Below are 25,349 nucleotides of genomic sequence, written 5' to 3'. Positions count from 1 at the left end.
GATTTCACAAATTTTAGAGAGTTATCAAAAACACAGATTTCAGAAACAGGATATCGGGACAAATATAAAGGATAAATCTAAAAAATATTAAATAAAATAAAAAGTAGGGCCTTTGTTACCAAGTCAAGCCCTGACTTTTTTTAGCAACTACAGCTACATGACTTGCATACCATGATTTCAACCGATGCTTCTCCCATCTAACCTAAGAGGAGCATAAACTGAAGCAAGCATCTTTCATTCTGAGAATATTTGGCCACATTTAATCTGGTGTCATCTTCCTCTCCCTCTTCAGCAGCATCATCAGAAAACATGTATATAAGAACTGTGCTGGCTTCTATACAGAATAAATAATAGACACCATCCCTACATACGGGAAGTTTCACATATAAGATATTCATGTGCACTCATTATAAAGAAGAGATAGAGTTGAAATAAATACACAATCCTAAGACATACAAAGAACTAAATCCTCTAATGTTTAGAAAAGGTTTGGCTAATGAATCACAGAATGAAAGCTTAAAGCATGGCAAATTATAAAGAGAATTCTCTAAGAGTCTTTGTTGGTTTGGGGGTATAAGCACAAAATAGAACATCAGAGACAGCTCTAGTTCCTTCAAAATGGCAGCATCCCAAGAGAAATGATGAAGTAAAATATTCTCTCGCCAGTTTGTAGAACTGTGGAACATCAATAAATACATTAAGTAAATAACAGGTCTCCTGTACATCTGACCACTAGAATTCATAGGAGAGTCTGTGAAATCTTTTTGTGTATAAGTTAATAATTGGGCATATTTTCTACTGTCCAGGAGAATATAAACACAGACCTGATTGAAAGCATGATACCATCTCTTCTAGTCTTTGATTCAATCAGATAATAATTTTTCAAAGAATTTTTTTAACACCTTATTCCAAAATGCTAAAGTGACCTCTTTTTTCTCTCCTTTGACATTTGACTGCAATAGGTGTGTTGAATTCCATACCGAGGATACTGTTATCATTACAGAAACAAGCCAAAGGGAGAAGTTGTCTATTTGAGTAATGCTGACGTAGCTCACATGGGTGGGTGAGTATGTGGACTTCAGCATTTTCAGTGGAACAGTGTCCAGTAAATATATGAGCCTTGTACCAACTCTGTACATTTCACAAAGTAAGATGGAATGGAACTGACAAGTACAACTAACTCATTCCCTTTTAGTAGTCTCAGTTCTGGGGAAGCAAACCAAAACCCTGAAACATATTTTCTGTTTTACTTATTGCACAATATGGTGAGTGTTTTAAAAATTATTAATATTACCACTTGCTGTTTTGGTTTTCTGGGGTACCCAGTTTCAATGAAAACAATTAATAGTAAATGTGAATTTGCTCCTCAATGCTGGGAATTGGAATTTTTTTAAGTAGGCACATCCTGTTTTCAGTAATTGGTTGTACTACCAAGGAGTTAAACAAAAGATGAAACATCCTTCCAAGGAAGACAAATGGAATTAATATTCCAATTAGGTAATTACAATCTACCAGCCTAAAAATCTTCAGTCTTTTCCTTTTCAGATTATTATACAACATAGCTCTGTTGTAGTTAAAGCCTATTTTCTTACACTACAAACAAGAGTGCTTTTCAAGTTTGGGTTAAAATCATCTCTTCTGAAGTTTAGAGCAGCTAGTTCTGACTTCTTTGGAATTTTCTGGCACGACACAGCAAAAGAACTGATTTTTACATTAAGTCCTTCATATTCTAAAATTGTCTTAAAATACAAAATGTGTTGGCACAGCATAAATTTCAGCTAGATAAATACAGAATAACAATATGGAGAAAATATGGATTATAATACCAGTTTCTTAAATTAATAGGGCCTTATTGGAATACTGAACACATGCTGTCAACTTTCATTTTCTCAATTAAAAATACTGCATTTGTGATGGGAGGGTGAGGATGGTTGCAGGAATAATAAATGGAAAAGTTAGGGTGTTCCTTTCCCCTATGTGCATCAAAACTCCTTCGTGTTTGAACCCAAAGTGTCCCATACCTTTCAAATGGGAACAGAGAGAGAAGCAACACCTCACATGCATACACATGTATGCAAGCTCACACGTACTCTCACTGCACTTGTGTGCACATGCCCTCCCTCATTCACATACACTCTCTAGAAAGAAAATGTCATGAAATAAAATTATAATCCCAAATACCAAACCCAATTTGAAATTGTTGAAGGATATCAGTAATTACAATTTTGCCAACTATTTTAAAGATAAGGTCAACACTTTGTTGTTATTGGATAATTTAAAGTGTCAAATAAACTCATGCTCCTTGTTAAAAAAATAAAGCAAATAGTTGAGTGTGATATAAAGCAAAAGAGCTTAGTTCCCTATTCTACTCTTCTGAAGGAATCATTGTTCACTGATTGGTTTATATTCTTGAAGGTATCTATGACTTGTTTTGTGCTCTTGACAACATACTATGACTATCTTTTCATAACAGTTTTGATAGACTCCTTTTAATAAATATTTAAGTGTTTCTTACACGTTAGGAGACAAAACAAAATGTGGAGCATACATTAGAGAGGGTGATCAAGGAGGCAGGAGCGAAAATGTGAACAGAGACCTGAATAAATATGCCAGTGTGCTGTTTCAGGGAATGGATGTATCATTAGGACCTTCAAGTTGGTTCCATCTTTCCACTATGTCAAGGAATAAAATGGTCGTAAGTAAATGCTGGATTCTTGTGTGAGTTTTTCAGCCTAAAGAGTTCTAAAAGTGCAACAGATGAGCATTTAAAATGTTAATAAATATTTCCAAATTGCCTTCTAACCTAGTTTACCAACATGCCCGACCACCAAGACTGTGTAAATGTTCCTATTCTCCCCAACCCTTGCCAACCCTGCGGACCATCACACTTTTTTAATGTTCTGAATCTTACTGATGAGGAAGATACACAGAAACCATATCATTTATCATATCACCTTACATTTTAAGGTGATTCCTATGTTGTGCAAAGGATAAGGGGAGAAATAGTCAAAAAGTGTTGAGGGGTGTGCAGCTGCCCATTTACGTAAGGCAATTGAGAAATGCCTCTTTGAGAGGGTGACATTTAATCAGACCCCAGAAGGAAGTAAAAGAGTGAACCACACAGGGACAGGCCTTCCAAGCAGGGAAACAGCAAGTGACACAGGATCCTGCTAAGTGTGACAAAGAGGCCAGAGGCCAAGTCAATGAGTGAAATGTAAGTAGTAGTAGATGAGGTCAGAGAGGTAGCAGGTATCAAACCAGGTAGCACTTTGTAGGCTGTGATGTGAGAAGCCACTGGGAGATTTTTAGCAGGGTATTTGATTTACTTTTAAGGGATCATTCTTCCTGCACTACAGAGAATAGACTATAGAGGATGAGAACGAAGGTTGTAGCACGGAGAACATTTATGAGGATATCACAATAGACCAAGAGATAATAGCTTCTTGGCCTTTTTGACATGCTTATAAGTTACTTTCTTTAAAATTATAAAGACAAAATTTACGTATATCTTCTTCCTAAAGTTCGGTTGAAAATTTTTTTTGTAATTAGATCTCTTATGCGTAATCTATTTCATTTTATTTTTATATTAATTTATTTTTATTGAGATATAATTGACATAAAACTTTGTATAAATTTAAGGTGTTCAACATGTTGATTTGATACATTTATACATTGCAATATGATTATTACCCTAGCATTACTAACACCTCTATCACTTCCCATAATTATCATTCCTTTTTTGTGGTGAGAACATTTACAATCTAGCATCTTAACAACTTGAAGTATTGTTGACTATAATCACTATGCTGTACATTAGATCTCCAGAACTCATTCATCTTTTAGTTGAAAATTTGTGACCTGTAATAACATCTTCCCAATCCCCCACCTCCCAGCTTGTAACCACAATTTTAGTCTGTTTCTGAGTCTGGCTTTTTCAGATTCCAGATATATCAAAGTGATATCAGATATTATTTGACTTTCTCTGTCTGGCATGTCTCACTTAGTATAATGCCATCCAGGTCTATCCATGTTGTCACTAAGGGCAGGATTTCTTTCTTTCTCATGGTGGAAGAGTATTCCTTGCATATATAATACCACATTTCCTTTATCTGTTCATCCATTGACAGACACTTAAGCTGTTTCCCTATCTTGGATATTGTGATTAATGCTGTGATAAACAAGGGAGTGCACAAATCTCTTTGATATCCTGTTTTTATTTCCTTTGGATATATACCCAGAAGTGAAATTGCTGGATCATATAGTTCTATTTTTAATTTTCTGAGGAATTTCCATACTGTTTTCCATAGTGGCTGAACGAATTTACATTCCCCCCAACAGTGAACAAGGATTCCCTTTTCTCCACATCCTCACCAACACTTGTTGTTGTTGTCTTCTTGATTATGGCCATTCTAATAGGTGTGAGGTGGTATCTCATTGTGGTTTTGATTTGTATTTCCCTGATGATTAATAATGTTGAACATCTTTTCATGTACCTGAATTGGCTATTTGGATGGCTTATCTGGAAAAATGTCTACTCAGTTTCTTTGTCCATTTTTTAATTGGATTATTTGGTATTTTTCTTAACAAGTTGTATGAGTTCCTTATGTATTTTAGATATTAATTCCTTATCCAATATATGATTTGCAAATACTCTCTCCCATTCTGTAAGAAGAATTACTATTGTTAAAAATGTCCATACTACCCAAAGCCATTTATAGATTCAATGTAATTCTTATCAAAATTCCAACGGTCTTTTTCACAGAAATAGAAAATACAATCCTAAAATTTGTATGGAACCACAAAAGACCCTGAGTAGCCAAAGTAATCCTAAGAAAGAAAAACAAAGAGGCATCAAACTTTCTGATTTCAAATTATACTACAGAGATATAGTAATTAAGACAGCATGGTACTGGAATGAAAATGAACACATAAAACAATGGAACAGAGTAGAGAGCCAGAAATAACCCCCACATAAATGGTCAAATAATATTTGACAAGGGAGCCACAAACACTCAATTGGGAAAGGATAGTCTCTTCAACAAATGGTGTTGGGAAAACTGGATAACCACATGCAGAAAAATAAAATCGGACCCCTATTCTACACCACTAATAAAAATTAACTTGAAATGGATTAAAAACTTAAACATAAGATATGATGCCATAAAACTCCTAGAAGAAAACATGGGGACAAATCTCTTTGGCATTGGTCTTCACAGTTATTTTTTGGATATGACACCAAAAGCACAAGCAACGCAAGCAAAAACCAACAAGTGGGACTACATCAAACTAAAAATCTTCTGCACAGCAAAAGAAACAATCAATAAAAAGTCCAATACATTTTACAATAAAAGATAAAACAGTATTTCTATTCTTTTCCCACACTTACCTATGTTTTTCCAAGTACTGTTTGGATTGAGTGTTTTATATTTAGACCTTTTATCCACCAAGAATTTATTTCGTAAATGATAATTAGAGATCCAGCTTAAACTTCTTTTTGCTCAAATGCTTTTATTCTATCATCCTTTCATTTACAAATTTGTCTTTTCCCCACTGATAAGAGATGCTCTATTCCCACCTGTACTTGAACATATTTCTGGGTGATGAATTCACTGATCTGTCTCTTGATCTTTGTTCCAGTACAATGCTATTCTAATTATTACTATTACTTTTTAATATATTTGTTATATTTTAAGATTAAATACAGTAAAATTATTCTCTGACATTAGCTACAACTAACTACCTTCTATTAAGCTCCTTATGATAATTAATTTTCTGTATCATTCTAAACTGGAAAGACAGAAAATAACTGCCAGATAAAATTATATTTTTGAAATGTTACTTATGCTTCAGAGTTGTTTCATGGCCATTACGACAACCCCCCAAGCAGAATCCCTCCTCCAAGCAGTATTTTGTGTTTCCTCATCCTCTGTTTATGAGCTTCTTTGATTCTCTGTGAGAGCATTTACTTCATTACACTTTGTGTTATGTCCAATTGTCTGTGCATCCAAATATTCAGACTGACAGAATCTTGAGGACAGACACTACAAACAAGAATGAAACAGTTGAGGCATTTGGTGTCACTTGAAGCATAAAAGATTTTAATTTTGATGAAATCCAATTTATCTATTTTTTCCTTTTGCTATTCATATTTTGTTGTCATAAATAAGAATTTATTGCCAAATATAAAGTCATCCAGAGTTACCTATATAGTTCTTCCAAGACGTTTATATATTTGGCTCTAGTATTTAGGCCATGTCTTTCAAAAATTTTGAGTTACTTTTTGTATATGGTATGAGAAAAGTCCAATTTCATTTTTTGTACATCATTATCCAGTTTCCCATACCATTTGTTGAAAACACAATTCTTTCCCCATTAAATGGTCTTAGCCTCCTTGTCAAAATCAGTAGGCCATAAATATATGGATTTATTTCTCTATTCTCAAGTCTATTTCATTGACCTATATGTCTATCCTTATGTGAGTATCACAGTGTCTCAATTACTGTTGCTTTGTAGTAATTTTTGAGTATTCAAATTTTGTGCTTATTTTTCAAGTTGTTTTGCCTATTCTGAGTCCTTTGCAATTTCATATGAATTTTAAGTACAGTTTGCTAATTTCTAAAAAGAACCCAGCTGGGATTCTATAGGATTGCCATGAATCTGTAGATCAGTTTGGGGAGTACTGCCATCTCAACAATGTCAAGTCTTCCAATCCATGAACATGGGACGTTTTTCCATTCATGTAAATCTCCTTTTGTTTCTTGCAGTTTTCAGAGTATAAAATTTGCGCTACTTTTGTTATATGTATCCTTATGCATTTAATTCTTTTTGATGCAATGGTAAATGAAAATGTTTTCTTAATTTTATTTCCAAATTATTCATTGGAAGTACTCAGAAATACAATTGATTTTACATATATTCATCTTGAATCCTAATAATTTGCTGAACTCATTAAAAATTAATAAATTTCAGTGATTCTTTAGGATTATCTATAAATAGATCATGTCATCTGTGAATACCAATAGTTTTATTTCTTATTTTCAACATATATGCTTTTTATTTTCTTTCCTTTGCCTAATTACCCTGGCTAGAATCTCTAATACAATGTTGAATAGAAGTAAGGGAAATAGACATTGTCTTCGTCTTATTGATCTTAGGAGGAAAGTGTTCAGTCTCACTATTATGTATGATGCAAGCTGTGGGTTTTGTACCTACCCTTCATCAGGTTAAGGAGTTCTCTTTTCTTCCAAGTTTGTTGAATGTTTTTATTAAGAAAGAGTGTCTGATTTTGTCAAATGCTTTCTCTGCATTTTTTTGCATGCTATGTCTATTAAGATAAACATGTGTTTTTTATTTTTTTATTCTACTGATATGGTATACTATTACATTGATTTTCAGATATTAAGCTAAGCTTACATTCCTGAGATAAATCTCACTTCATCATGGTGTATAATACTTTTTATATGTTGCTGATTTGTCTTGCTAGTATTTTGTTGTGGAATTTTGCATTCATATTCATAAGAGATATTAGGCTGTAGTCTTCTGTTCTTCTGGCGTTATTTGTCTGGTTTTGGTATCAGGGTAATACTGGCCTCAGAGAAAGATGGGAAGTGTTCTCTCCTATTCTGTTTTGTGAAGAGCTTATGAAGCACTGAAATTAATTATTCTTTAAATGGTTGGTATAATCCACCTGTGAAGCCATCTGGGCCTGGGGTTTTCTTTTTTTTTTTTTTTAACATCTTTATTGGGGTATAATTGCTTTACAATGGTGTGTTAGTTTCTGCTTTATAACAAAGTGAATCAGTTATACATATACATATGTTCCCATATCTCTTCCCTCTTGAGTCTCCCTCCCTCCCACCCTCCCTATCCTACCCCTCCAGGCGGTCACAAAGCACCAAGCCGATATCCCTGTGCCATGCGGCTGCTTCCCACTAGCTATCTACCTTACGTTTGTTAGTGTGTATATGTCCATGACTCTCTCTCGCCCTGTCACAACTCACCCTTCCCCCTCCCCATATCCTCAAGTCCGTTCTCCAGTAGGTCTGTGTCTTTATTCCTGTCTTACCCCTGGGTTCTTCATGACATTTTTTTTTCTTCTTAAATTCCATATATATGTGTTAGCATACAGTATTTGTCTTTTTCTTTCTGACTTACTTCACTCTGTATGACAGACTCTAGGTCTATCCACCTCATTACAAATAGCTCAATTTCATTTCTTTTTATGGCTGAGTAATATTCCATTGTATATATGTGCCACATCTTCTTTATCCATTCATCCGATGATGGGCACTTAGGATGTTTCCATCTCTGGGCTATTGTAAATAGAGCTGCAATGAACATTCTGGTACATGACTCTTTTTGGATTTTGGTTTTCTCAGGGTATATGCCCAGTAGTGGGATTGCTGGGTCATATGGTAGTTCTATTTGTAGTTTTTTAAGGAACCTCCATACTGTTCTCCATAGTGGCTGAACCAATTCACATTCCTACCAGCAGTGCAAGAGTGTTCCCTTTTCTCCACACCCTCTCCAGCATTTATTGTTTCTAGATTTTTTGATGATGGCCATTCTGACTGGTGTGAGATGATATCTCATTGTAGTTTTGATTTGCATTTCTCTAATGATTTTGGCCTGGGGTTTTCTTTGTGGTAAAATTTTTAATTATCACATCTATCTTCTTACTTGATATACATATGTTGAAATTTTCTATTTCTTTTTGAGTCAGTTTCAGTATTTGTTTGTTTTTAGGAATTTGGCCAGTTCATTTAAGTTATCAAATTTATTAGCACACAATTTATAGTATCTCATAACTATTTTTATCTGTAAAGGCATTAGTATTGTTCCCTCTTTCACTTCTGATTCTAGTAGTTGGAATCTTATCTCTTCTCGGTCAACCTAGGTAAAGATTTGCCAATGTTTAAATCTTTTTTTAAAAAAACTGATTTGGTTTCATTGATTTTTTTCTATTTTTTAAAATTTTCAATTTTATTAATTTCCATACCAAACTTTATTATTTTCTTCCTCCTGCTTACTTTAGGTTTAGTTTCCTCTTCTTTTTTCAGTGTTTTAATGTGGAAAATAAGTCTATTGATTTGAGAGCATTCTTCTTTTTTTGTTTTAGTCATTTACAGCTATAAATTTACCTCTAGTCACTGCTTTAGCTATATCCCATATATTTTGGTATATTGTGTCTTCATTTTCATTCATCTCAAATATTTTCTAACTTCCCTTTTGATTTCTTCTTTGACCCTTTGGGCATTTAGGACTGTGTTGTTTAATTTCCACATGTATGTGAGTTTCTCAAATTTCTTTGTGTTATTTCTAGTTTCGTTCCATTGTAGTCAGAAAACTTACCTTATATTATTTATATTCCTTTCAATTTATTAGATTTTTGTGACCTCACATATTATCTATCAGGGAGAATGTTCCTTGTGCACTTGAGAAGAGTGTATATTCTGCTGTTTTGGGGTGGAGTGTCCTATAGATATCTGTTAGGTCTACTTTGCTTAAAATGCTGTGCAAGTCTTCTATTTTCTTATTGATCTTCTTCCTCTTTGGTCTATCCATTTTGAAGAGTGGGGTATTAAATCTCTGACTATTACTGTTACATTGTCTATTTTTCCCTTCATTTCTGTCATTTTCTTTTCATTGTATTTTTGTACTCTGTTGTTAGGCAGATATAAGTGTATAACTGTCATATCTTCGTGATGGCTTGATCCTTTTATTATTATAAATGTCCCCATTTATGTCTAGTAATATTTTTTATTTAAAGTTTATCTTGTCTATAATTAGTATAGCCACTCCAACTTTCTTATGGTTGCTATTTGCATACTATATCTTTTTTCATACTTTGTTTTTATAAACTATTTTTACTTTTGACTCTAAATTATGTGTCCTATAGACAGAATATAGATGGGTCTTTTTTCATCCTATCTGACAATATCTGACTTATGATTGGAATCTATTCATATTTAATGTTATTACTGATATAGTTGAATTTACATTTTCCATTTTACTTTTTTTTTTTTTTTTTTGCAGTACGCGGGCCTCTCACTGTTGTGGCCTCTCCCATTGCGGAGCACAGGCTCCGGACGCACAGGCTCCGCGGTCATGGCTCACGGGCCCAGCCACTCCACGGCATGTGGGATCTTCCCTGACCGGGGCACAAACCTGCGTCCCCTGCATCAGCAGGCGGACTCTCAACCACTGCGCCACCAGGGAAGCCCTGCCATTTTACTTTTTGTTTTCTATATCTCTAATGTATTTCCCCTTTATTCTTCCTTTACTGCTTTCTTTAACATTAAGTAAATATTTTCTAATGGAGTGTTCTAATTTCTTTAATCTTTTATTCTATTTTATGAGTTATTTCTTCTGTGGTTGATGTCAGGCTTACCATATACATACTGACTCATAAGAAACATCTTCATATTATGCCAACAATTCCAGTAAGATATGGAAGCATTATTCCTATATAGTCCAATTCTCTTTTCACTTTTTTTTTGTGGTATTATTATCCTACATATTATATCTATAATTGCTATAAATCAACAATGCATCATGGAAATTATTTTATATAATTTATGCATTTTAAAGAAGCTAACAATGTGAGCAAATGTGTATTTATAACATTTGTATATTAACCTTCTCACTTATCATTTCTAAGTCTCTTCATTTATTCTTATTGATTTAAGGTTCCATCTGTAGTCATTTCATTGACCTAATACAGCTTTGCATCTACCCACCTGTCTGTGCTGTTATTGGCAAATATATTATAGTTGACCCTTGAACAACATGGGTTTAAACTATGTGGGCCCACCTATGCATGGATTTTTTTCAATAAATATACAGTCCGTCCTCCATATCCATGGATGTAGAACTCACAGACATGGAGGGCCAACTATAAGGGATTTGAGCATCTGTGAATTTCAGAATCCACAGGGGGTCCTTAAAACAATCCCTAAGGATACCAAGGGATGACTGCATATGTCTATATCATATAGATATAACTATATATATATGTTTATAAATATATAAACAATTTCTTTAAAAATCTGTAAGGAAAGAAAGTAGAAGAAATATGCATCTATACTGTCTTTTATAATTATAAAATTGTATTTACTGGATTTGTTTTATACTGATTTGAATTACTGTATGAAGTCACTTACCTTTAGCTTGAAAACTTCCTTTAATGTTTTTTATAAAGTAAGTCTTCTAGCAACAGATTCTCTTAAGTATTTTTTATGTATTTTTTTTAATATCTAGGGATGCCTTGATTTCACCTTCATTTTTTTATTAAAGTATAGTTTCTGTATAATATTATATGTTACAGATGTACAATATAGTGATCCACAATATTTAAAGGTTATACTCCATTTATAATTATTATAAAATATTGGGTGTATTCCCTGTGTTATATATCCTTGTAGCTTATTTTATACCTAATAGTTTGTACCTCTAAGTCCCCTACTCCTATATTGTCCCATCCCCCTTCCCTCTCTCCACTGGTAACTGCTAGCTTGTTCTCTGTATCTGTGAGTCTACTTTTTTGTTATATCCACTAGTTTTTGTATTTTTTTAGATTCCATATATAATTGAAAACATAGAGTATTTGTCTTTCTCTGTCTGACTTCTTTCACTTAGCATAATTCCCTCCAAGTTTATCCATATTGCTGCAAAAGGCAAAATTTCCCCCTTTTTTATGGGTGAGTAGCATTATATTGTGTACATATACCACATCTTCTTTATCCATTCATCAGTTGATGGACAATTAAGTTGCTTCCATATCTTGGCAATTGTAAATAATGTAGCTATGAACATTGGGGTGCATATATCTTTTCAAATTAGTGTTTTTGTTTTTTTCAGATACATACCCAGGAGTAGGATTGCTGGGTCACATGGTGCTTCTATTTTTTTTTATATCTTTATCAGAGTATAACTGCTTTACAATGTTGTGTTAGTTTCTGTTGTACAGTTTCTGTTGTACAAAAAAGTGAATCGGCTATAAGTATACATATATCCCCATCTCCCTTCCCTCTTGAGTCTCCCTCTCATCCTCCCTATCCCACCCCTCTAGGTTGTCACAAAGCATTGAGCTGATCTCCCTGTGCTATGCAGCTGCTTCCCACTAGCCATCCATTTTACATTTGGTAGTGTATATATGTCAGTGCTACTCTCTCACTTCGTCCCAGCTTCCCCTTCCTCCCTGTGTCCTCAAGTCTGTTCTCTACATCTGCGTCTTTATTCCTGCCTTACCACTATGTTCATCAGTACCGTTTTTTAGATTCCATATATATGTGTTAGCATACAGTATTTGTTTTTCTCTTTCTGACTTACTTCACGCTGTATGACAGAGTCTAGGTACATCCACCTCATTACGAATAACTCAATTTTGTTCCTTTTTGTGACTGGGTAGGTACTTCTATTTTTAGTTTTTTGAGAAACCTCCATACTATTTTCTACAGTGGCTGCACCGATTTACATTCTCACCAACAGTGTATGAGGGTTCCCTTTTCTCCATATCCTCGCCAACATTTATTATTTGTGTTCTTTTTGATGATAGCCATTCTGACAGATGTGAGGTGATATCTCATTGTGGTTTTGATTTGCATTTCCCTGATGGTTAGCAATGTTGAGCATCTTTTCGAGTGCCTATTGGCCATATTCATCTCCTCTTTGGAAAAATATCTATTCATTTCTTCTGCCCATTTTTGAATTGGACTGTTTGCTTTTTTGATGTCGAGTTATATGATCTGTTTTATATATGTTGAATATTAAGCCCTTATTGGTCTTATCATTTGCAGTATTTTCTCCCATCCAGTAGGTTTTCTTTTTGTTTTGTTGAAGGTTTCCTTTGCTGTGCAAAAGCTTTTAAGTTTAATTAGGTCTCATTTGTTTATTTTTGCTTTTATATCCTTTGCTTTTGGAGACAGTTTGAAAAAAATATTGCTGCAATTTATGTTAAAGAGTGTTCTGCCTTTGTTTTCCTCTAGGAGTTTTATAGTATTTGGTCTTACATTTAGGTCTTTAATCCATTTTGAGTTTATTTTTGTATATGGGTTAGAGAATGTTCTAATTTCGTTCTTTTACATGTAGCTGTCTAGTTTTCCCAGCATCACTTATTGAAGAGACTGTCTTTTCTCCATTGTATATTCTTGTCTCCTTTGTCGTAGATTAACTGACCATAAGTGCATGCATTTAGTTCTGGGCTTTCTATCCTGGTCCACTGATCTATATGTCTGGTTTGGTGTCAGTACCAAACTGTTTTGATTACTGTAGTAATAGCATAGTTTAGCTTGTAGTATAGTTTGCAGTATAGTTTCCAGTCAGGGAGTGTGATTCCTCCAGCTCTTTTCTTCTTTCTCAAGATCGCTTTGGCTATTTGGCATCTTTTGTGTTTCCATACTAATTGTAAAATTTTTTGAAAAATGCCATTGGTATTTTGATAGGGATTGCATTGGATCTATAGATTGCCTTGGATAGTATGGTCATTTTAATAATAGATTCTTCCAATCTAAGAACATGGTATATCTTTCCATTTGTTTGTAAACTCTTCAGCTTCTTTCATCAGTGTCTTACAGTTTTCCAAGTATAGGTCTTTTGCCTTCTTAGGTTGGTTTATTCCTACCTAATCATTCTTTATCCATAAGTGAAAAGAGACCCAAGGAATTCCTTTGGAAATATTTTAGAGAGAAGTAGCTGGGAATATGCTAAAAGAAAACATTTTTATTTGATGTTCTTATCTGTAAAATAGTGTAGAAGATTTGGACAAATCTAGTTAAAAAACAATTGCTTAATACCTATATAGTCAAACCATATTTTGGAGGTAAACAACTCCAGTTCTACTCTAGTTCAACTCTATCATAAAGCATTTTCTCCATGCTTTTTATTGAAAAGAATGTACACATTATCAACTATGTATTACCAACCACAGTATATAACTGTTCTTTAATTGTTTTCTGTCTGTGAGTATTATTTCTCCAGTAAGAGTCTGAGTCCCCTAGGGGCAAAGGACTTTGAGATTTCTTTCTATCCCTCACAGCTAGGCAACCTATAGTGCTTAGTGAAATGCTCAGCACATTGAAATATTCAATAACTGCTTCTTAATTGACAATTGACTGAAGGCCCGTCTGCGGTCTGCTACCTTACTACTTGGCATTTTCTATATATTTTCCAACTAGCTCTGGTGATAGGACTCAATAGAGACAGATTTCTTTACAAGTAACTACATTATCTTTTCAATTTCTCCTTGTAATGACAGTGGTCATCCATGTCAGACACCTAATATTAACACAACCACCATGAATTAAAAAAAAAATTCTTAATGGCAAAATAAAATCTTGAAAGACTCTGCCTCGAAATAAGAATGGAGAAAGCAGTCCACAAGCAAAGACACCTTTAGATCACCTCATACCTATTCAATCTTCTGATCATACACTGTAGAGCTAACCACAAAACAGACATATTGTGATTATCTGTAAACATTAGAGGATGTAACATCGAGCTGTACTGCCTCCACCAGGACTCTAAGCCATAAACTTTAAGTACATTAGAAGCCGACACTCTTAGCAGACTTTGCTGAATTGCTGGCAGCATCAACATCTGATCGATATGCATGTTCACCAGCCAAGCTGACTAGTACATCTGTTCTGTGAAGAAACATACATTCTGCCTCTAGTACAATCAGTGTAATTAAAAATTAACATGCATTAATTGTTAGAGCTGATGTAAACAGCTGATGTTCCACTTAGCACTGTCTTCTGTACATATCATTAGGCAAAGCCAAATATTGTTAAGTAAACAGGCAGCGCTTACAAAAAGGAGAGAAATAGAAAACTAATTTCAACTAAATAAACTGACACTGTATTATAAGTCAAATTAAAACTATTAACCACAGCCAGATTAGGCTCTGGATCTTCAGAGGAAAACAATTATAAAAGTCACATTTAATTATTTGAACCTTATTTTGGTAAATGAATTTAAGCTCAGTCTGAAATAGAGTCAGTGTGTGCATGATACACTAGGATCTCAGAAGAGCAGCAAAGGACTCTAGTATGATTCAGGATTGATTTATGACTAAAACATTGCATGAAAATGCATCATTCACAGCCACTCCAGTGACCAGCTTTCTCTGGGGAGACCCAAATTTGATGTTTAATGTTAAAAAGAGTCTATTTTCTTCTGCATGCATCTGCATAACTGCCATCACTGTCAGTGGGAGTTACAGGCACACACTGAGAACAGAATATACATCTCATGAGTTAAGTCTTGCCTGACTCCTTTTTTTATAATGTCAGAGCAAAATGATTTCTCCATCTTGATTCAAAAGCAGAAAGAAAAAAAAAAAACTCCAACAAGCAAATCTCTCCAGCGAGGTGCCTTCCCTGGTTCAGAGAGCAGTTCCGGCTTTACACATTGCCTGGGGCATTCAGCTGCTAGGGCCCCAGGCACTTCCTCCTCCGCTGAGACTGTCCCTGCAAGTAGCTTGCCTGTCACTCTCAAGTCCGATTTAAAAATAGTGTGAATCTGAGTTTGAGAATGATTTCTTAGGCTATTTCCTCATGAAGCTTGACTGAGTTTCAAAAACAAACAAACAAAACACAGTCCCAATAAATATGGTCTTTGAAAGAAAGTAAAAATCACAGGGTGCCAGAGTCCAAAGGAGAAACTGACTTATCAAGAGATCACTAGAGAATACATTGCCATCCTACTCAGAATCAACCTTTTTTGTTTTTATCATAATGGCAAAGCTGCTATAAAGAGAATAAAAACATAAAAATTCCCTTAGCATATAGGCCTACAATGGCGAGATCTCCACTTTAACTACTTAGTGATGTGCTTGAGACAGTGTCTATGTTATTTCTTCATAATTTTATTAAATTTGACGGCAAACTGAATTAGTTCATGTATTAGGGAAGATATAGAAATGCTGAACCTACTCATAACGAACAACATTAGATGTGTCAAGGATCACAGGAATCAAAACGAAGCCTATAAAAGTTAAATAAGTTACATAAATTTAGGCATGAGTATAAAAGCTAGCTTATGATTTTCTAAGTTTTCTGTTTGCTATTCAAAACTGCCATCAATCTGCATGCTTTAAATGTAAAATTTAAAAGTTGGTAGTTATAACTATTTTTGAGAATTTGAAGTAAAAACCTAAAAGACATCATCCTTGTTATTATTAAAATGTCTGATATTTACAAAATACTAAGCCTTTAGAATTAAATATCAATTTACCATCTGAAAACACAATTTGCAGAAATTGTGGCATGATATTAAATACATTTTTCTCTTTTTTTAAATACAAAATTATTACAAATTATTGGATAAATTATTTAAATGGAATAATCTGAAAATGATGCCTTAGTTAATTAAAAGTTCACATGTATCCAATTCATGGATTATTGATTAAGAAGAAGTAAAATATGGTTTCAACAGAACCTATATTAAACCTTAAGTATTTCTTTGACTTTTTTTTTTTTTTCAAATTACTCAGAAAGTCTTAATACTCTTATGGTACCTCAAACACATGAATATCTATCTCCAAGCAGTACCTTGTGAAGTACTGTAGATAGTGATAGGTTGTGCAATTAGGATAAACTTGGTTTTTACCTTGAAAATTCTTTCTAAAACATTTCTCATATATTTTACTCTCTTGACATTATACATGCGCACACACAGGCACACACACACAAATTCAATCAATCCTGAAAAATTATGCCTAATTCCAGTTCCCCCTATTGGTACAGTGAGTAGACCAGAATTTGCTAAAATTAAAAAAACTGTGCACCTCTTTTGTTAAAAATTGAAAAGTAAAAGCATCTTCATCATTTTCAAGGAAAGGTAGGCTGAAGAAAATATGTTGTTCATGAAGAGAATGCATTTTTCCTATAACATTTTTATGAGGATCTCATATGGTATATAATAGTAGTCTTAAATCCTCTGTTTACTCACAAATATACATTTTCTCCAAAAAAGAAAGTATGAATTTATGTTATCTTAAATTCCTTACAGTCTATAGGAGGCTTTCATAAATGTGGTAGCAACCAATAAATGTTTGTCATACAAAAAAAGGAAGATAAAATATAGAAAGATTACTTACTCATGGTTATTAAAACTTCATTATGCAGGATAGTTTTTACCTCATGTCTCTGGAATCCAGTAAACAAGTTTAAAGATCGATTTATCGCCTAATGGCTATGATTTTCTATGTTATTTAATTTTGGAACACCTTATCCATTCTCTTTTTTGTGGTAGGGTCAGGTCAAAGTCTCTGTTGTTCATATTTGATTGTGCCTTCAGGTGATGGAATTTTCAACAAATGATATGTATAATTAACAGTAAGAAATACATTTATACTCAAATTCTCTATTTACACACCAATCTACTAAAAATTTGCCAATGGGATTTGACAAATACAATGAAGAAATTGATATTCACTTTTTCTGTGTGCATATAGCAATAGCCAGTGTCAATTTCACAGCTAACTAGATCTTTTAATTTCTATCTTAAGAAATAAAACTCAGTTATCTCTGATTCTTATCATCAGTTTGTTCATATTGCTTTTCCTTGTTATAGGATATTTCATACATTCATTTCTCTTCTCCATTCCTTTGTCGTGTTATGAAACTATAATTGCAAGCATGATGATGTATTTTCAGGCTACCAATAAGGTGAAATAACATCCCTCGTGGGTTCCCTTTGTGTTTTCCATTATTTATAAGTGATGGGACCAGATGGTAGGTGCTACATGAGTAGTCCAGCAGGAAGACTTGAAATGCCTCAGAAAAGGTATGCAAAGGAGAGGTGAGAAGATATTAAGGATAATCTTTTTATTGTTTCAGCATTTTGATTTTTATTAGTTAAGGACTAGAAGTCAGGTATCACTATTCATACTAAAGTCAAGTAGTCTCTCTAGTACTGCTACGCTCTGTCAGGTTCCTTAAAGAACCAGGGATCTTGAAACAACTGCCATTGTGATTCAAACTCTCAGAAACACTTTCATTCAAGTTGCCCAAACAGTAGAAAACAGTGACAGGGATGTATGTAGTTGGAAGCATTGTCTGAAAACAGGGAAATTGAAATTCAACTCTCAGGCTTTTCTCACTCAATAGAAGAATTACTGAGTTCATCTAAAAAGATAAAAGCACTCAACCAAAGTCACCTTGGCCCTTGAACCTGCCCAGAAGTCCAGCTGTGTTTCCTTAGTTTGCTCTCTCTCCAATTCTCTACATTGCAGGGACAACAGTGTCTATTTCAGACATCCTTCCTTAAACCCCTAAACATGCCCTTTGCTCTCAAGGGAGACTTTATCTCCTAGTTCACAGAATACAAAGGAGCCAGAAAATAAAAACTGTCTTAAGATCCTGCCACTAAACTTACAAGATCATTGCATCTTTATCCCCTTCACCTCCTCCACTGTGTGAAAATAGAAGTGGTATCCTTTATTTAAGGCTACTTTCTTGTTGGCTTCTAGATTCTACCCTTTCGGACTTCTCAATGAACCTTCTCTACCCATTTAATGCTTACTCTTTCCTAGTAGCCACATTTCTGGAAAATGTCATTTGCACGATCATTGGTCCAGTTTTTACCTCTTATTGATTCCTAATTGTCAGTTTGCATTTTCAGAGGAGTAGATACCAGGACAAAATTAAATGTGCAAGAAGAGACTTCTTGGGGGAAATACCTGTAAAGGAGAAAGGGGAGGGAGCATAGAAAGTGGGGAGAGTCTTCAGACAGGCTGATATGAGCCCTTCCTGAGCCATGCAGGAAGGAGGATTGGTTAAGAAGAGACTCAGACTGCAGCATAGATCTAGGATAGTTTCAACCTGGCCAGTGGAGACACCTTGAACCAGAGTTGCTCAGTTAAGGAATGCCAAGTCTCTCAGAAAGGGATCTGCATTATACTCCCACTGTGCTCAGTCATTAGCCTTAAGCAGCTAATGGGAAATATGGACTCTGTCCCAATGCTGGTAAATCCAGAAGGACAATGGCTGAAGCCATCATTCAATTATGCTCCTGCAACAGGATGTTAGAGTGGAGCATTCTCTTGACAAGACACTCAGCCTCCTGAGCTTTTAAATCATTCTCATGCAAGCTTCCTATGGATAAAACCAATGAACACTGTCTTAGTCCTTAATTTTCTTGTCCTTTCCACTGCATTTGACACTTGACCACTCCCTTCTTGAAGTCATCTTCATTGACTTCTGTGTCTCTACACTTTCAGGATTTTTCTCTTAAATCTCTAACTCCTTGGGAGATTCCTCCTCTAAGAATCACAGCTAAAACTCCCTTTCCAATATTTCCAAAGTTAGTAAATGTCACTATTATGTAATACGAGGGATGAGAGGAGTGACAAACTGTAGAGGTTAGTATATTAGTCAGTTTGGGCTGCCATAACAAAATACCATAAACTAGATGGCTTAAACAAAAGAAATTAATTTTCTTAAAGATCTGGAAGCTAGAAGTCCCAGGTCAAGGTACTGGCCAATTTGGTTCCTGATGAGATCTCTTTACGTGGCTTGTAGATAGCCACCTTCTCTCTGTGTCTCACATGGCCTTTCTTCTGGGTGTTCATGGAGAGAGCAAGAGAGAGAGCTCTTATGTCCTTTCTTCTTGTTATAAAGATACCAGTTCTAAAGGATTTGTAACTCATCCTTATAACCTCATTTAACTGTAGTTATATCCATAAAGTCCCTATCTCCAAATACAGTCATGCTGGGGCCTTGGGTTTCAATATATAGATTTTAGGCGGGACAAAATTCAGTCCAAAACACTTTGATTTTCACATATTTCTTTCTCACCTCCCACACTTAATTGTTAGGATACTTACCACTTAGCCTCTTAAACATCTCAAATCTATTCATTCCTCTCCATCTACATGGACTTTCCAGAACTAAGAGGTACTTCCCTGTTCACATGGATTATGGCTATATCCTCTTTCATTGGTTTCCTTGTCAAGAGTCCCTTCTCACTGCAGACTAGGTGAGCTTGCTGTAATTTAAATCTGATAAATATCAGTATATTGTTAAAAACTTCCAAGATCCTCCAGATATAGTTCAAACTCTTTAATATTGCATGGAAAGCTCTTCAGTACCTGGCCCCTGTCTACCTTCCTGCTTTACCCTCTCACTTCCAATTACATGTACTCTGCATTCAAGTCAAACAATACTTCCTTTAGTTGTTCCCCTATACAGCACTCTTTCTTCTTCAGGTCTGGCTGGACTCATCTTCCTCCAATTCCTCATTTGACCAATTCTTACCCATTTTTCAAAGACCATCTGGGAAACCTTCCCAAAGTCCAGATTTGGCACCTGTTCTTCATGGCCTGAGAATGCCCTATACAAGTGTATTGCAACTGCCCTGTTTCTCTCCTTTGCTAGATAAAGGAAGTGTGAAGATTGGAATTACATCTGTGCTATGCATTATTACAACACTGGAGACATAACAGTCAATAAATATTCCCAGTATCCATTTTAGCAGTATGATCCTGGAGACATTGTCTTCTCCTGCGATCCCTCACCAAACATATATTCAATCATTTGAGCTAGGAATTAGAACAGCTGAGTCAGATCCCTCACTCTACTAATAATTAACTGTAAAACCTTGAGTTAGTCTCTTTAGCCCTCAGCATCTTCATCTTGGGATGTGCCCTGCATGTGAGTGCTGTCTTTCAGATGAGTGTCTTTCAAAAAAAGGTTGAATTCCACTGGACTAGATGACATTTAAGAGCCTCTCCAGCTCTAAAATATGTTATTGCCAGCCTAGAAAATATTGAGCTGAGGTAGATAACAAGTGTACAGAGTAACAGCACTCAATTATATTAAATAGTTTTTATTATAATTTCCTTTTCACATAGTCTTCTTGTATTAATCCAATATTTAGTAATTGTTTTCCTTAGCTCTAGTTTCATGCTGACGTCATACTGACAGGTTATGTCTCTGCAGCTTCAGCCTCAGTTCCCAACTATTCTCAGAGCTATCCAGCTTGCAAACCAGCTGGGATTCTACAGGTCTGCTTATGATATCTTAACTTCTCTTCCTCAGTTTCCTCATATGTAAAATGGATACAGTAATAAAGTTTTCTGTAGATAATTAAATGATTTAATTTTCTTAAAGTGCCTGGCACACAGCTTTATATAAAACTGTCAATTATTATTATAGTAAAGAATTAGACCTTTTTCCATTTACTCTGGTTTGATTTTTGGATTAATTACCTATCATCACTATCATAAGCTTTCCACTGCTTTGTTGTTTTGTCTCCAGGCTTTTAAACTTTTTCCTAGTTGTTAGGTACCATAAACCTTCAACTTGTGTTCAATAATTTGGGGGTTTCATTTTTCTCTTTGAGTAAGCAACTTTTTTTTACCAAACCAAAATGAAACAAAACAAAAACACACCCTAATTAATTTTTTTTTTTGCTTCCAAATTTTGTCCCCATTAATTATTCCTTGTACCTCACTATCCTTCTCCCCTGCAGCCTGAGTATGTATCATCTTATAGCTTAACTAATATATGAAAAGTACTTAGTGAAACTGTCATTATGTTCTTATATCTACACTGCAGTGACCATGCCTTCAGACCAACTGAGCCCTCTCAAATCCATTACAACTTTAAGGGAGGGTTTTCCTGCCATAAACATGTACTAAAGATTACGTGGGAACTCTAGTACTTTTAGGGACAGAACATAAACCCTCCTTCTGAAAGGTTGTCCCCTACCATCAGGCAGAAGCCCCGGAAAGCTCAGTTCTTCTGAGATGAAAGCTATACTACCTAACACTCCAGAGGAGAAAGAAAAGAAGAGAGGCTATTTAAAATACCTACCAAGTTTGTAGAATTATAGGAACTTAGCAGAAAAGACCAGATATACTCAGTACTCCCTCCTACTCTCACCTCAGCTTGTACTTTCTCCCATTGCACCCCTAGGCAATATGGCATGAAAAGGCTCAGCAAGAAATATTCATTTCTAAAAGAAAAACAAATCATTATAGCAACACTCACTGGTCATTCTGTAGCAAATGTGCAATGCTCAGATTTTGTATTTTCCTGAAATAACATGCACATTTTAGGCATGAAATTATGATTGTTTGACTGTGAAATGCTGCACCCAAACACCATGTGGCTTTTAGCAGCATATCATCATATCAAGAACTATTTTTACCCTTTGGCGATTTTTCCTGCTTTGGCTCTGAGAGCTAGTCCATACGGTATTTGTATGTGGCATCAGTGGCAAAGATTTTTTAGAAGAGTAGATTTCTTATGTAGTACCATGTACCAATGTTAGCACAGAATCTAAACGAGAAATTAAAATAACCTGCCTTCAGGTTCAACTGGCAAAAAATAAAGTCATAGTGAATATGAAAGAAGAAAAAAAAGATAAGAACTTAAAACGTACTTTTCTGTTCTTTCTTACTTTCCTTAAAAAATTATTTAAGTACCTACTAAGTTTTAGAATATCAGAAAAACAATAGCCTATTTGCAATGCATATTCTGCATTTCTTCCCCTATGACTTTGGATCCTAGTGGCAATGATATTTGTCCAGCACCTCATTTGAGGAAAGTGGACAAAAATCTTTAGAACCTCCATGTATTTGTTGCCTTTCAGAAGCCTGGGAAGAAGAAAAGAGCAACTTCTTACAAGATTTGAGCATATATTGGTCCCCTTCCAGGACGCAGACATGAAGCCATATAAGAAATATTTTGAAAAGACAACCAAAATTAGCCAAACTCTTTAAACTTCCAAAATGCTTGGAGCAAAAGTCTGTTTTAGTTTAATCCAAATTAGTTTGCAGACTTAACTAGAAAGAGAAGCTATAGGAAAATATGAGCTGGCTTAACGTTTGTGTCTTGTCTATAACTACAAAGTTGGCTTTTGTCTCTTGAAGCGACCGATCTGGTTACGGGGTTTTCCAAATATGTGATGTCATAAAGGTGTTGTGATACTGAGCATGGATTCTTGGATTCAAAAACTCAGTTTGCATTGAAAGTAAAACAAAGCTATGCTAATTCATGTAAAATTTCAATCATCTTGTCCACTTTAAGAAAATAACAGTGTTAGAAAGATTGATTAAATCAGCATTATTTTGTACTCACCCAATACGTATTGCTGTTTGACTTGGTGAGCTTTTTCAAAAGCTGCAGAAATCATTTTAAGATCTACTGTTGTTAATCATATCATCTTCTTCTCATAGTTACTCTTGTAGTTACCTCTTTAAGGAGCTTCCAAGCACTATTCCTTTATAATAAAATGTTCCAGAGATTCTATAATTAAACCGAAGCTCAGCTTGTCCATGCAACCTAACTTGGTGCATATGTATTGCAAAGAAATTCCATTTTGTCAGTTGATTTATTGTTGTATCAAAAGGAATAAACTCTTGAACCCCAGGGGAGAAAAATAATGCTGTTCCATTCTACTCATGACATTTCAACATAGGCCAACAAATAACTGGAATTATTTTCTCAAGTGAGGAAACTGAAATAACTTTTTTAAAAAAAGCAAAATTTTTGTCCAAATCAATGTGTTTATAAACTTTTAGTTCTAAGAATTGCTCTTCTTTCAGACAGCACTCACGCTTCTTTTCAGAAATGTATCTTTTCCAGAAAAGTATTGCTAAATCATTCGTTCTTTAAAATTTGTCATCAAAATTAAGAAGAAAGATACTAGAGAAAGAAACAAATGTGTGAAGTAATGCATTTCCTTCTAGCTAATTCTTTTAGTGAAATATCTGCCTGATGATTGGACTTGACTGAAGGAGTGTAACTGTCCCTGTCATTTTTGAACTTATGTTACAAGGTCCATACAACAATAGCAGCAGCCCCAGTAACAAAGAATAACATTATTAAGTGTCCACAGGCTTACGCAAATGCTGAAATAAAAAGAAATTAAAGTTCTCGGTCTTGAGAAGGAAGACCTATTATGATCCCATTTTAAAGAAGATGAATCTGAGGCCCACAGAAATTGTTTAGTTTGCTCAAGATCACAAATCTAGTAGATGGCAGTCAGGACACTGAAACTCTTTGACTTTAAAACTCATGTGTGAATGACCACACATTCCTGTGCTTTGTTTCCTCCTGCACCAGAGACTAGCCCACTGGGTACCTAATAAGCTAGGTTACCAAGACTGCCTTCAGTATGATTTTCTTTCAAGTTGTCATTTTTCTTCACTCCTCTCCCTCACTCCCCTCTCTCAAAAGGGGGGAAATTGCCATTAAAAATGGACTATGGCTTTCAGAAAGGGTATTTGCATGATAGCAAGGTGAACAGACTTCTGAGTTACTACAGCCAATTCACTCAATTATGATCATCAGACAAAAGAAAGGGACAAAGAAAATCAAATGGAAAATGCCTAAATTAATATTCTCAGTTTCCCCAAATGTGAATATCAAGAAAGACTCTTCTAATGAAGAAAAGCATGTTAGTTCTCTAAAAGAGAATTGCGGTACTTGAAGTTGTTTCAATGTGTTATTCAGCTTTATGCTCTGAAGCAACTCACAGTACCCCAATTGTTTCTTCACTCAGCTACATATAAAATGTGTACTTAGGAATGCTTTATAAGACATTCAACAAAGTCTTTCTTATTTAACTGCACTGATTAGAAGGGGCAAGCATTTCATTTTGGCACAGTGTGGCTCACTACTTCATTTCATCCTGTTTGAAATATTACTCAGAGTTCAGAATGCCAAGCTTTGAGCAGAGAAGAACAATGTATGGTTTAAAAAATATAAAATAAAATAACAATAGTTATGATGAGAAGAGAGTGAAAATAATGTAATTCTTAGTTCTGTCAGATGGCAACTAGTTCAGGGGGGAAAAAGGTGGGTCCCATGATGTTACCAAAACAGCATCTAAAAAACCCCTGAGATTACAAAAGAAGCAAAGTTTAAAACTACCCTGTAGGAGTGAGGGTCAAGCAAAGCACTGTGTGACTAGATGAGAAAGACTTGAGGAAAATGTATGTGAGAAGAGGTACTAGTGAGGGGGAGGAAAAAATTGCCAGACAGCCTAAAAACAGATCTGACCTTAATGGTGACCATGATAAACATATAACAGAAAACCTCATGGAGCAAAACCAGGGCAGTGAAGAAAACAGGCAAAAGCTACATGGAGTCTAACATTTTTCATTAGATACTTAAAATATGTGAGTGGTGGTCCCTGACATTTTTTGGTGTTCCATCTATATGAGTTCTAGATCTTGCTCTAAAAAGGAAAACAAATCTACTTCTCCATCAATATAGAATAAGACCATGCTCAGATCATGATAGAAAATTGTGGTCTATGATCTCACCCCCCATCATCTTCAGGTGAAGAAACTATAAGTTCAAACAAATTAAATGACTGCTCAATGCCATTAGTAT

The 25,349-nt window shown here is 34.9% G+C and overlaps 1 long non-coding RNA gene across 3 annotated transcripts in view; it reads right to left on the bottom strand.

Moving 5' to 3' along the window:
• The window catches only part of LOC117313037 (uncharacterized), a 171,926-nt gene extending 148,647 nt beyond the window's left edge, over positions 1 to 23,279 (bottom strand). For all 3 annotated transcript variants that reach the window (XR_012333114.1, XR_004527512.2, XR_012333115.1), the window contains exon 1: positions 23,088 to 23,279. This is a non-coding gene — a long non-coding RNA (uncharacterized lncRNA). The remainder of the gene's footprint in view (positions 1 to 23,087) is intronic.
• Between the last annotated feature and the right edge of the window lie 2,070 nt (positions 23,280 to 25,349).

This window comes from Tursiops truncatus, chromosome 7 (assembly GCF_011762595.2).
Source record: "Tursiops truncatus isolate mTurTru1 chromosome 7, mTurTru1.mat.Y, whole genome shotgun sequence".
Taxonomy (NCBI): Eukaryota; Metazoa; Chordata; class Mammalia; order Artiodactyla; family Delphinidae; genus Tursiops; species Tursiops truncatus.
Note: the sequence above shows the minus strand (reverse complement) of the source record. Positions and strands in the feature narration are given on the sequence as shown.